Consider the following 15,194-nt stretch of genomic DNA (forward strand, 5'->3'; position numbering starts at 1 on the left):
CAATACTGTAGCAAACCATTTTTGAACCATATATTAAACACTTCTTATATTCCAGGTTACTATGGTAAGCATTTCTTCCATTCTCTGCCCAGGCATCTCTTTGAGGTAATTATTTATATTTTACCCCTTGTCTACCCCCTCATTTCTCTTACTGTTGCACCTGCCTCTGCTTCTTACTTACTTAGTTCTTCCAGTGATAGGCTCACTGTCATCTCTGTCTAGTCTGGCTCCAGCTAATAGAGACATCTGTTACCTCAGAATATGTTTCCAACATTTCACTTAAACCCAAAGCATTGTTTTCCTACTGTTGCTATAAAAATATTACCACAGTGTAGTGGCTTAAATGGGCATAAATTTATTATCTTATGGTTCTGGAAGTCAGAAGTCAAAAATGAGTCTTTCTGAGCTAAAGAAAATGACAATTCCTCTGGAGGCTCACCGGAAGAATCCATTCCCTTGCCTCTCAGAGCTCCCAGAAGCTGTTTGCATTCATTAGCTCTCAGGCTCTTCTTCCATCTTCAAAGCCAGCAGTGTCACATCACCTCTCCACCCGGACATCCTGCTACCTTCTTGTAAGGATTATTGATGATTTCATTGAGCCCACATGGACAATCCCAAATAATCTCTCCATCTCAAAATCCTTAATTTAATCTACTGTGTGAAGTTCCTTTTTCCATGTAAGGGGAGCTATTTATAGATTTGATGGGAGCTGGGATGTGAAGGAAGGTAGGCAGTGGACTACACCACTGTTTCTAAGTTATCTTCCTGTCTACCTTCCACTGGACACATCTCATCCAAGGATTGGAGGAAAGGAAGCTGAAGTCAATGTTAGAATTGCTAGGTCTCCTTCCCAGAGTTGAACTGAATCTAGGGTGTAGACTATCCATCCATCTATGATTTAGTCTCATTATCTTTATCAATCATCTGATCCCACAAAGTCTACTCTGCCTTAAATTGGAGTTTTCCTTGGTCACTGCCGAAGGGAAGGCCCTCCCTCACATAATACTTCCTCTTCACTGTAACTTTGTGCGCTTCCCTTCCTGTCATCCATCCCTATTCCTACTGCATCTTGTGGAATGTACCTTTTTAGACCATATGGACCATTTACATTCTCAGACTTTCATCTCTTCAGTTCATCTTTAGCCATACCATATTCACTATGATCCTCTAGCTGGACGGTGTTTATTGACTGATATTCTACCTCCTTTATATTTTGTCCATCTTAGATTCTATACTTCATCTTTTCAACCACACTTCTGCCTATCCTTTCCTTTGAATTTCAGTGTCATTCCCCCTACCCTTGGGTGAATCCCTACTGCCTTTTCCAGGTTTGACTCCTACATTCTAAAAGCAATGAGAATAAATTACATAACTGAGCAGATGGGCATTATTATAAACTTAAGTTCACCAACAGCAATTGGTACCTCAGCTCTGCTCCCTGACATAACAATTTTTCACCCACCACCTCCTCTCCTTTTCAATTTCAGCATCCTTCTCTTTGCACCATACTTCAAGGCCCTGCCAGTTGCCTCTTCTTCAGCAAAGCAGTGCCTGAACCTACCCAACCCAGCCATAACCAATGCTTCCCTCCTGCCAGTTCTCAGAGCATTTATCTGTGCTTTTCTTGGGGAATGTGAATATTCACCCTGGGAACATATTATACAGAGTTCGTACCTTCTTCACAACTTTGTGAGTCTTAAAAGTAAGTTTCACTCTTTTTGGTCTTTATTCTCCTTATCGCCTAACACTGGTCTTGCTACACAGAAGGCTCCAAATGCAAAATTGCTAAATGCATAAATGAATACATGGACATAAAACATCGATGCTTTCTTCAGTAACGCTGCCATGATAAGTTGGAAATTCACTCATCTGGGCCTATGAAAGCTAGCACCGCCCTTCAGTGATATACTTCTTGCCAACAGTGAACTCAGAAAAAATCTCCAGTCACTTACAGTGACAAGATATGTTTCTCAAGCTTGCACATTTCTGTTCTAAAAAGAAACAAACATAAACAACAACTAAAGTCATAATAATGAAGATGAGGTGTACATGAGATGTGTGTATATGTTGGTAGACATAGAAATCTTTCAAAAACAATCTCTTGACAAAATATTGAAATTTCATGTTTTTGCTAACACAGTGTAATGATAGAGTCCCTAAATTATTTTCAATCTCCACATTCCTGGTATTTTAACCTACCCTGGCAGAGCCAAAAGAGGAGTGGAAATAAAGTAGGTGGAGGGAGCAGGGGAAAGATTTAAGGAGATGCTTCCAAGATAAATCACAGAAAATGGAACACCCCTTCCAGAAATGAGGCTCCATGCAGCTTTTGACAACGGTTCAAAGCTGTCACGCTTCTTTAATTCGTAGATGCGTCAGCTGAGAAAGGTTTCAGTATTCCCACCGAAACCAGAACTACTTCAGATTTATGTGATCCACACCCTTGGAATCAAGGCACTAACATGTTCTGCTCCAGGCACTGAAAAGCTTAGCAGCTCCCTTTCAAAAAGGAAGGTTTCCTGTAAAACAAATGGAGCCAATCACAGGTGGAGCAGATTCAGGCTATTACAGGAGCTCACGTGGCTCAGGTGAGATTGGGCTAAAAAAGGTTTATGCCTGTGCTTCACCTCACTCCTCTTTTCCATTAAACTCACCATGGGGTTTGTGAGCTTCAATAGCTGGGCAGACCATGCTTTGTTTTTGTGAGGCTTTAGCAAAACACTCTGCCCTTGCCTAATTTCCCCCACTCAGGGTCAGGTATATGACTCAGCTGCATCAAATCTCCTGGGAATCCAGTGATGATGGGTAATTGTCCTTTAATGCCAAACCGATGAGCTCTTGAAGCACTTAACTATGGTTAACTAATTAAGCTACATATAAACATTCACCTGCCCTGGCTAAAGACCAAGTGGAGGCTAAGGTCATTGGCAGAGAGGCAGAATTATTTGCTAAGATTCGGTTTCTACATTTATTATCAAAGTTCACTGGGCTTTTTGGGGGGAGGGGGCTTTGAGAAATTTTTATTTCACTCATGTCACCAAGAACAAATGAGAAATTAAGTAAATTTCCCTCTAAGAACAATTACTAACCAGGGCATATAACCCCTTTGAGAGACATTTATAGATCTGTTTGGGGTCAGGGGTACAGGCTTCAAACTAGTCTGATAAGCCCTCCTAATAGGGCTTGCTTCCCAATCTCTGTTTGAAATAGTGAGCTCACCATCACTATTGGGCTTCCATAGTGGTATTGTCAAGTTCTGGGGGGAGAGGGGAATTAGGGGTAACCTCTGATGATGAAATGCTTGAATTTTAATATTTGCACATTACTGTGGGAACCTAGACCTATTTATTTAAGCTTGATGTCAACCAGGTTCTCAACCATAGTCGCACATGTGAATCTCTGCTGGTTACTTAAAAGTTCTGGAGCCAAAGTGTCTTCCCTGAGTATTATATGTCATTAAGCTCTGAGATGCTTATGTGTGTGTGTGTGTATGAGAGAGAGTGTGCATCTATGCGTACGTTGTGTACACATAAACATATATACACAAACCTATATGCCTAGCTATGTATATGTATGTTTAAAGTTAGTATGGATTGGGATCCCTGGGTGGCTCAGCGGTTTAGTACCTACCTTTGATCCAGGGTGTGATCCTGGGGTCCCGGAATCGAGTCCCATGTCAGGATCCTTGCATGGAGCCTGCTTCTCCCTCTGCCTGTGTCTCTGCCTCTCTCTCTCTCTGTCTGTCTCTCATGAATAAATAAATGAAATCTTAAAAAAACAAAGTTAATATGGATTAATTGATGCATCAATTACTTGATCAATGATCAAAATAAAATTAGTGAGCTGAAATTGCTTTTTCATTAAACAGATATTCACTGAGTGCCCACTCAATACAAGGTGCAGTGATGACTAAAACCAAGCCCTGCCCTAGAAAAATCTATGATAACTTTCAACCACTGGACAAGAAACATCCTATTCATCTGCAGCATTCCCTACATCTGGTACAGACACTGGCTCATGGGAGAATTGCAATACATGCTTTTACATAAATGAGTGATCTTATATCCTTCCTATAGCATCTACATATTGAGGTTGCTGGTTTCTCTTGAGACAACTTTCTTTAGGGTGAATATTCTTTTATGTAACTAGATGTTCTTTCAGTTACTGAACTTGCCCTGCGCCCTCTCTCCACAGGGATGTGACGCTTTCAGTCTCCCTCCTCCAATCCTCCATAGCTGATTGATTTCTATCCATCCTCCAAATCTGAGCTCAAAGGCCACTTACCCATGGAAGCCTTCCTTGACATCTGTTGCCAGCCCTGTCTTCTGTAGAACAACCTAAGTCTGCCTCTTTGCTCATACTCTCTCGTGTTTCTTTCACTCGGGATTCTTATATAAGTTTGAAATCTTATAGTCAGAAGTACAATTATTTCTTTTCTATGTCTCTTTAATACTTCACCAGATAGAAAGCACAATAAGGACAGGCACAGAACGTCCCTCCAGTGTGCCACCCGAAATCCATGCTGCCTGCACACAGAAAGTTCACAAGAACTATTTGCATCCAAGAACTATTGGAATGAATGAGCAAATGGTAGAGAGAGGTCCTCATCAATATAAGAGCTGACAGATATGGTAACAAGTAGTTACAGGGATTTAATAGCAAAAGTGTGTACTTCTTGCCAGATAAAACCCCAGGACTAAAGAAGTGAGAATAGTAGTAAGGGAACAGCCATTCTCCTCGGTTCTTGTCCCAGAAAAATAAACAGAGTACCATTTGTGTAGTATAAATGGTATTCACTGAGCACTGTTTTACCAACCATGCTCTGATGCTGGTGAGAAGGTCAGGCATGGCAGTCAAGCTCTGGGATGACTCTTTTTATCTTATCCCTTTGCTTTCACTATTTGACAAATGGAAACCTCTTGACTGAAAAGCTGGGAAAGCAACCTTACACATGCTTTAGGAGAGCAGATTCAGGAAACTGCCTCGGTTGAACTCCTAGCTCTACCTTGAATTAGTGGTTGAAAATAGGCAAAGATCTTCACTAGTTTGTGTCTTTGTTTCCTCATTTATGAAATGGGGAAACCGAGAGAACCAGCATCCTGGGATTGTGCAGAGAATTAAATACTCTAAAGTAAATTAGGGGCCTCACTCATATCTCAGCACACCATCTATTCTCACTATTTTACTAGTGCTCAGTTATTCTTAGCTGGGTTGGGAATGAAAAGGGAAACATGGGAATTAGCCTTTGTAGAAAACCTACTGTGTGTCAGGTAATGCCAAAAGTACTTTGGATCAGGCTAATCCTCACTACAGTCCCAAGAGGTGGTTAACACTGAACTGGAAGGAGGTTATAGACCTTGCCAATCTCTACAAAGAGGCCTTCTGGTATCTAGTTCCCCTGCTGTGGGAATGTTGACTCTTTGAGGAACAGAAATAGATTATATCTTACTGGGACTATTTCTCAGAGAATTTATGGTTAAAGGAAATTCCTTACAATCCATTAAGACAATATTTGTACCCATGACAATTCTCTCCACTTTGAAGGCAATAGTCATTCAGAGTTCTCCATGCACAACCTCAAAGAATATTGAACTTAAATCATTCACATAGACAAGAGCCTAAGACTTGGCATCACAAAGTACTGGTGGTTTTGGGAACTTAAACCAGTTCCCTAACTTTTCTGAACTTCAATTTCAATTTCTTCTTCTCCTTTTTCATCTCCCTCCTCCTATTCTTCTTTTCCTCATCCTTCATCTCCTCTGCTTCTCCTCCTCCTCCCTTCTCCTTCTCCTCCTCCTCCTCCTCCTCCTCCTCCTCTTCTTCTTCTTCTTCTTCTTCTTCTTCTTCTTCTTCTTCTTCTTCTTCTTCTTCCTTTCTTCTTCTTCTTCTTTCTCCTCTTTAATAGGAATGGTATGTGGGATTTATAACACCAGCCTTACTTGCCTCCTAAGGTTGGACTGAGAATTAAATCAGTACCACTCAAAGCATGGTCTGTCCATGAACTACTGTCTACCCTTCAACCAGCAGTCTCAGCCTAGACCCACTGAATCAAATTTTCTAGTGGATGGTCTCCAGAAATCTCTTTTAATAATATTCTTCAAGGTGATTCCTCTGCATGTTAAAGCATTTCGTAATGTGTTCTATTCCTGTCCAACTCTCCCTGATCCACATTCCATCTCCTCTTCTTTCCTCAAACCCTCTTTTCTATTTTTCATTGTCTTCCATCTAATTCACTCCCTCATCTTCCCACCAAACTGAAAATATTTTGTCTGCAGAGAGCCTATACTCTTCCAATCTTCTGGGTTCTGTAAACACTAGATGTTGAAATCATGTTTGATGAATGGATGCATGGACAAATGAATAAATTGCATAGCGTATCCAATAATGTTAGGTTTTTTTTCTTTTTACAGACTAAATCATATTAATCTACATAATGGTTTTCCTCCAACATATCTCAAGTGCTTTCACATGCACAACCTCATGCATCTTCACCTGCACACCATCTTACTGAAGCAAACAGAGGCAGATACCACCTCCCCACCCGACCCCACCCTACCCCACCCTGCTCCATCCCCAACCTGGCCAGATGCTGATACAGAAACTGAGAGTGTTTGGGTACTTGCCTCATAACATACAGGAAAGAGGAAGTATCAGAATTAGAGACTGGTTATATGTCCTAACTTCTGACCCATTTCCTTCCATTCCCAGGGTCCCTGGATTTAGAGAGAGCATAAGATGAACTCCAGCTCTGCTCTCTTCAGTGGTAGGGTCCAGGAAAAGATATACAACCTCTTTCTACCTATATGTTTGGAAGCTTAAATTAGAGAGCATTTGTAAAATGCCTGGAGCATAGTTAGTGCTTGGTAAATATTACATCTCTTTTCCCATGTTCTTTTGGGCTGGCTCCTGCAAATGTTATCAGCAAAATGTACTTGGCTTCATTTAAAGTATCTTGATTGAGGACAACAGAGTATAGTCCTGCCCTTTGATCTGCATTTCTTCAATAGCTGGAGTGAAGAACTTGTGTAAGCTGAAAAGAATAAAACTAGTGCAGGTTTCTCAATATGCATTCCTTGGACTACCTGAATCAGAAATCCCTGGGTGTTTGTTGAAAACACAGATTCCTATGTCCTACCTAAGAACTACCCAAATCCCCAGGGGGTGGGTCCTAGAAATCTGTATTTTTTACAAACATGCCAAGCAAACCTTATAACCACTCAAGTTTGAAAATCATTGCTTTAGTTAATCTAGATACTTTAGTTAATCAAGTATCAGCCTTGACTGTACATTAGGAAGGATTGGTGAACTTTTAAAGCCCGGATTCCTACCTAGAACAATTAAATAAGAGTATCAGGGTGGGAGGGAGCATTGGGTGAGAGGTAGGATGGATATTGGAAGTGAAGGAGAGAGCAGGAGCCAACCAGACCTTTTTTGCCCTGTAACTAACTCATTAGCATTTAAATGTGTCTGCTATTGGGGGAGAAAGAAGATGAAGGCAAGAAATTATATAAACATATTTTTAGATTTTATTTTCCTAAATCAAAAGCATAACCTGAGCTGTTGAAGGCATTTTGAAAAGAAGCCCTTTCTTCTTTCTATGTAGGATTCACTGAATTCATAGACCAAAATGAGAGGAAGGTAAGGTTAGGTTTATTCCCTAAACTGCCTTCTAACAAAGAAGCTGTCCTCATATGACCAATGTGCACTGCTGCATGAGGAACACCTACCTGGCATTTAAACAGTCTGCACTTTTAATTATTATACTAACATTTTGTCAACTGTCAAATGCTCAGAAATAATTTTATATCCTCCCATTTCTATGCAACACATTTATTGATATTCATGAAGTGAGTTCCTCCAGCAGTGTCTAGACTGAATGTCAATAGGGTCTGGTGAGGGAGATACTTTCCACAGAGGGAGGATATTAATAATGGAATTCAGAAATTATTTTTAATTTTGGTTTAATAAAGGATTAGATGGTACAAGACCACTGTGCCCCCTTAATAGTCTGATGCATAAATAAATGTAACCTGGCCAAGTCATTTTGAATATCAAAGATGAGAAATGATCAACTTAGCCTAATTCACTTTTAGCTGATAGCAGCTTCACATTTTTACAGGCCAAAGTCTAGTTTTCTATGTTATATCAGAGAGTTTTTTGCTTGTGTCCTTGGCAAAAGGGAGAGTGAATTTGGGAAGGTAGACTCTCACTTTTGTAAATCTGAATTATAGAAAAGGTAGAAAAATGGATTTTGCAGAGATTCTTGGCAATAACCTGCTTCTGGAAAAAAAAAAAAGTACCTGGGGATGACTCTCAGAAAACTGTCCAAGCTTCGTAGTTGGAAAACAGGAGAGAGTATTGCTACACATTTAAGGGCCTTAGAAGAAATCATTACCATCATGGGGCAAGTGGCCGATAATCTGCTAAACTTTTCCCAAGCTTTTCCACACTTAATCCCCAACCAACACCAGGAGATACCCCCAAATATCACCCCTGATTTTATTGTTGGTTTGTGAAGACCTCTGTTCTAGAACACTGAGTTGATTGCACTATTATGGCATTGTTTTTATTATTTATCTATTCAGAGACCCCTTTCATTAAATTAGTAATTTATACATTTTATTCCTAAATCCCATGTCCATTCCTCCTCATCCCACAGGTAACCGTGCTATTGTATTTATATGTGTGTTTTGTGTGAATGTATTCTGATACAATGCACAATATATGAATGGTAATGTTACAGCTGTTTCTTACTTTTTTGTTTTTTTTTAATAAATTTATTTTTTATTGGTGTTCAATTTACCAACATACAGAATAACACCCAGTGCTCATCCCGTCAAGTGCCCCCCTCAGTGCCTGTCACCCATTCACCCCCACCCCCCGCCCTCCTCCCCTTCCACCACCCCTAGTTCGTTTCCCAGAGTTAGGAGTCTTTATGTTCTGTCTCCCTTTCTGATATTTCCCACACATTTCTTCTCCCTTCCCTTATATTCCCTTTCACTATTATTTATATTCCCCAAATGAATGAGAACATATAATGTCTGTCCTTCTCCGACTGACTTATTTCACTCAACTAGAGTTGTTTTTAAGCCCCATTGATGTTGCTCTGTGTACCTCTAACACAGGTGTATATATCCACCTGATTTTCCAAGATGAGGGAACTGAGGCTTAGGAAGTAAACTACATTATCTGGCACAGCATCACATGGATATTCAATTGTGGAGCGGGTCTCCAGTCGTTTTTGCTCCAAAGATTGTATTTTTGACCACTCTACTTCCCTTTGCTTCCCTTCAAAAACTTCTGTTTGTTTTTCACAGTGATCCTGTGAAGTTCAGAGAGGTTAAATAGTTTGTCCAAGGTCACTCAGCTAGTTAGTAGCAGAGTTTAGATGACAATTCAGGTGTGTCTGACTCCTGAATCTGTGTAGTTTTCATTTATTTTTAATGTAATGATCTGTTAGTGCTAGAGCCTTCTGAGTTTGCTCACTCTTCAAACTCCTTGCTCTGTGTTTGATTCGTGTTTACTGGGCTGGAGGAGGGATATTTCATTCCTTACCAAACAGAACAATGGAAGAGATGAGGCATCTTGTGGAGAGAGGTCTCTTGGATTGTCAGTTACAATCATACTATGGCTTGTACTACAGTGAGTAGTACCATCTGAACCTATGGGGCCAAGGAAGGCTGTCTGGGCAATTTCTCCTCTCTGAGTGGATTTCTGCCAAGGTCTCATGCTGGAATGATGAGAGAACTATTGAGTTCTTTCTCCAAGGCTGACATGATGCAATAAGTTTGGTGACAGGAGATTTTCCTTTTTCTAGTTGCCCTTGGATTCTTTATAGCTTTGTCTACTGGGATTATGTAAAGCTCCTTGTATGAGTTGGCCAGTGGCCCTCAGCTGCATTGTCCTTGCTGGTAAGCACTCAAGTAGCATGAAAGGAAGTGTTGCTTCTCCTGAATATTCCTGAAGATCACAGGTCTAGATCACTAGTCCTGGAATTTGGCCTCGTGGACCAAGATTCTCATACCTGAATTAAACAACAGGTATAAAGTATGTTTCTGTACACTTTTACATTTGTCTTCAGTCATTTCATAGCCAGCCAACTATTTGCATAGAGTACTTTTCTTGTCATCAAACAAAGGAGAGAGAAGAACATTGAGGTTTTCGAAGTATTGAGCAGAGTTTTCTTATTCTGATACAAATCTGAGGGGTTGTCTGTGTGGGAAAAAATGTCATGAATTTTATAGTAAAACAAAACAAATATCTCAGACTCACTTCTTTCCTTGGGCAATTTACTTAACCTCTGGCTTATTTCCTCAAACATAATCTGGAGACAATGACATCCGTCTCACAATGCTATTATGAAATAATAGGAGAAAATGTATATAAAATACCTGGCACATTATCAGGCATTCATTGAATGTTAGGTCACCATCAAAAAGAAGATATTGCAAATATTTTAGTACCTCAGCTCATTTTAAAGATTTTTCTAGCTGAAGTTAAATTATAGATTTTTTTTTCCTTTGCCCTTTCAGTTCATTTTGGTAGAGGACAGCTTAGCTGGGCCTTGCAGCATTTGGAAGGTCATTCTGTGCATGAATTTGTTTTGGCATTTATTTCTGCCTTCTTTATTTTATTTTATCCACTGCCAAGGGGGCATTTTGATTGGCACGGGGAGCCAAGTGAAACAAAACACTCCCTCCGAGGGACATACATGCAGGATCTCTGTGAGAATCGCCTCCTTTCTGTCTGATGAGGGCTGACTTTCTTCCCCTTCACTGTGTTTCTGAGAGATTTTTGATGTTTTTCTGGCCCTGTCAGTTTCATTCCTTGCCTGCCTCATTCACCAACACCACAAGGCACTATCAGCTCAGACCCAGAAACATGATGCCAACGTTGTAGAATCCATTTAGACATGGTAACGTCTAGTCTGAGGCTTGCAGGAGACTATGACTGAATTTATTTTAAAGCCTAAAGGTAGAGAAAGGTTTCTCTCCCTGTCTGGTACTTGGTTTCATTACTCAGCCTCTTTCCTAGTGATAGGGATTTTGTTCACTGTCCCTTGAAAGATATCAATCATCTGAGCTCACCTGTTCCCATGAGCTGTACTTTTTGATCAGTGTCTCCAAAATGAATCATCTAAAAGTTTCTACTGCTTTAAGCAAAGCCTCTTCCAGGTAGTCTAGAGATGAAATGCATTATTCAGTAACCTCTGTTCTCTCCTGCACCCAAAGAAATTCAGGAGAGGCAGTTACTCTGCTTTGGAAGAGAATCTGAGAGCATGATGTGTTATAAGAAGCATGTGTTATACTTTGCACTGAAGAATCTTCAGGAAAGAAACACAAGTAATAAGCAGCAAGACAACTTAGAATAAGTTGGTGGGGGTTTGAAACCTTAGACCTAGAGCACTGTTCTTTCAACATATGGTTGCCTACTAACAACCCATACACTTGGGAGCTTGTTCCAAATATAGGCTCCTTCCCCTCCCCCCTAGAGGAATCTAATTTTGGATGTGGAGTTCTAGAATTTGCAAGTGATCCTAATGGACACTGACACTTGAGAATCACTGGAGCAGAGATTCTATGTTTGTTCCTCAAGGAACATATATTGAGTTTCTTTTAAAATGTAATTTAATTCCAAATAAAGAAAAAAAATTGAATGGTCGCTGGACTAGAAAGGAGAATAAACTTAGAAATTATGCATATGTGGTTTTAATTTTTATATTCATACCTGGAATGGTCATTAGTATTGATTCCCAATTATTCTTGCTTTCCTTTTTCTGGGAAAAATGTTAGTATCATACTTCTTTGGGTTCTTGGAGCTAGGTGTGGTCAGGTGGGGTTTTGGCCAATGAAATGTCAACAGTGGTATCTGACAACATTTGAGATGGGTCTGGTCTGTCAGACTAGATCCCAGGATGATGGTGACAAGCAGAGAACTCCTGATAAATTACCTTGAGTTGTAAAGAATGAGTCAAGAAGAAGTGTTCATTTTTTAAGACATCAATATATGAGGTATGTTTTTTACTGCAGCAGAACCTAGACTAAACTGACTTATACACACTAACTCAGTTTGAGCCACAATAGTTAAGAGCTCTGAGCCTCATTATTGCCACCATTCAACAACAACAACAAAAATGTAATATCCACAATTAAGAGGATTAAACCAAATTGTGTAGAAGATCCTTGCCTAGTTCCTACCCCATAGGCACTCAATATGTGTTGGTTTATTTCCTTGTCTCCACAGTCCTTTCCACCAATGCATGCATACTCTTTTTTATAAAGAACAAACCTTTGGGAGCACCTGGGTGACTCATTGGTTGAGCGTCTGCCTTTGGCTCAGGTTGTGATCCTGAAGTCCTGGGACTGAGTCCCTCAATGGGCTCTTCGCAGGGTGCTTTCTTCTCCCTCTGCCTCTGTCTCTGCCTCTCTTTCTGTGCCTCTCATGAATGAATGAATGAATGAATGAATAAATAAATAAATAAAATATTTAAAAAAGAACATGTAAACATTTATTCTGTGTCCTCAGGCAACTGTGTGAATCAGAGTTACAGAATCTTGAACTTGGGACATATATACATTGCAGATGGAAGATAATCATGCCATGCATCCAGACTGGCACAAATAACAATGAATAAGACAAATAAGACAATCTCTCTGTCTTCAAGGAGCTAATGGTCTAGTTAGGGAGACAGAAAACCATCAGAATTGAGTAAGTCTGTACAATTATGCAAGTGCTATAACACAAATATTCACAGAGATCAATGGGAACTGAGAGGGTGAATGATGAATGCATGTAGGTAGCCAGTGTTGAGTTCAAGGAGATTATATTTATTCTGAGCCTTAAATGACAAGAAGATGTTATGCAGATGCAAGGGGAAAGAAAAGGCACTCCTAGAAGAGGCAAAGACAGGAATAAAGATATGAAAGCTTGTGTTTTGAAGAATGGCAGATCATGGAGTCTAGAAGTTAAAGAAAGAAATAGCTATCAAATCATTGGAGATGGGGTGTGCAGGTAACTCAGGTCAGACTGTGAGGTTTCAAAAGCTGGCTAAGATTTTGACTAGAAAGATGATAATCAAATCTGTCAAGACCTCAGCTAAATTACAAGAGACAGGGAGCACATTTGATGGGTTCCTAAACTTGAATATGGCAGTTACCCTGGGAGTAAAGACAAGGAGTTAGACTTGAAGGCTAAGTCTATTTAAAACCAAATTGATGATGGAACATTATAACTGAATTTATAACTGAGTGTGGTAAATAAAAAGAAATTTTAAGATGTGATTAAATTTTCTAACTAGAGCAAATAGATGAATGATATTGGCATAAATCAAGACAAGAACACAGGGAAAAAAGAAAGAAGGAAGGAAGGAAGGAAGGAAGGAAGGAAAGAAGAAAGGAAGGAAGAGAAAGAAAGAAAGAAAGAAAAAGAAAAGAAAGAAACAAAAGAAGGAAGGGAGAAAGGAAAGGAAAAAAACTCTTAGGTTGAGAATAATATAAATCTAGCATTGTCTTCTTTATAAAATTGTTTGTAAAAATAAAAAGAATATGTAAAATATATAAGCAAGTTATGAATAATAAGAAAATGAATTTGAGCTCACTATACACAGACTGTTACTTCTAATATTGATGCCACCTGCATGCTTCTTTCTAGCCCCATCCCACTATCCAGAATCATTCTCTTCCCTTTCTTTTACAGTTCTATTGCTTGTGGATATATTCTCATATAATAAAATGATTAAATTTTATATAGCACATAACATTCTGTAACAATTCTTTCACTCTTATTTTTATTATTTGAGATTCATCCAAATTTATTTGTGTAGCTATTGTTTATTCCTCTTCCTTGATGTATAGCAGTATATTGATTAACTATACTACGATTTATCCCCACTTCCATTCATGCCCTTAGATTATTTACAATTTTTTTTATTGCAAACAATGCTGTTGTTATATGTCCTCATTTTGATCATTTTGATTTTGAGACCCACATTCAGGCATTCTAAAGCTAAGTGAAACATTTGAGGTAGATATATGAACTGGAAATCTTTAAGGAATAGGTGGTATTTTTAAAAAAGTTATTAATTATTTATTCATGAGAGACAGAGAGGGAGAGGCAGAGATATAGGCAGAGGGAGAAGAAAGCACCCTGCGGAGAGCCCGATGCTGAACTCAATCCCAGGACCCCAGGATTATGACCAAAGGCAGATGCTCAACAACTGAGGCACCCAGGTGTTCCAAGAATAGGTAGTATTAAAGGCCACTGGCTTGATCACTACGATTCAGTGTAGAGAAGAGGGCCATACTTGGGAATCAAAATCCTCCACGAACACTAACAACTAAGATCTGAAGGTATGTACATTAAATTAGTTGTCTAAGAGTAAGAGAAGAATCAGGAGTCATATCAGGGAAATCACTGGAGGAGATACTGTGGGAAAGTAAGATCAATACTCACAAAGGCAGAGAACATTGGGGTGGATTTTTTATTATAGCATCAGTGACATAGTGAAAGATGGCTCATCCAAGAGATGAAAAGAAAGACAAAGAATGCAAGATGAGGAAACATTACCAGGAGAGTACATTGGTGCTGAAATAAGCTTGTTAAAAGGGACCAGAGTTGGACCAGTAGGCTGAGGAGGGATGCACACTCAACGAAATGTTTTTGGAGACATAATGTATTTATGGATGCAGGGGAGAAATCTGCAACTTAAGATTCATGAGAGAAATGGAAAACTTGGTGTAACTATGTCCTATAACAACAACATTAGAGATTTATGGCTTGCCCTCCACAGACACTCTCCTAATTTCTTTATATTTAGTCTCCACACCATCTTAAAAGAAGATATATTATTATTTATCTTTTTAAATTAATATTCAAGCTGCTTTGTTAAGAATAGATGGTAAGGGATCCAGATTAGAAGAGAGAGACTTATGGGGATCCCTGGGTGGCTCAGCGGTTTAGCACCTGCCTTCAGCCCAGGTTGTGATCCTGGAGTTCCAGGATCAAGTCCCACATCAGGCTCCCTGAATGGATCCTGCTTCTCCCTCTGCCTCTTTCTGTCTGTCTCTCTTTCTCTCATGAATAAATAAAATCTTAAGAAGAAGAAGAAGAAGAAGAAGAAGAAGAAGAAGAAGAAGAAGAAGAAGAAGAAGAAGAAGATAGAGTCTCAGAGGGCTTTGCATAAGTACAGTTTCAAG

The sequence above is a fragment of the Nyctereutes procyonoides genome, unplaced genomic scaffold (assembly GCF_905146905.1).
Source record: "Nyctereutes procyonoides isolate TBG_1078 unplaced genomic scaffold, NYPRO_anot_genome, whole genome shotgun sequence".
Classification (NCBI taxonomy): Eukaryota; Metazoa; Chordata; class Mammalia; order Carnivora; family Canidae; genus Nyctereutes; species Nyctereutes procyonoides.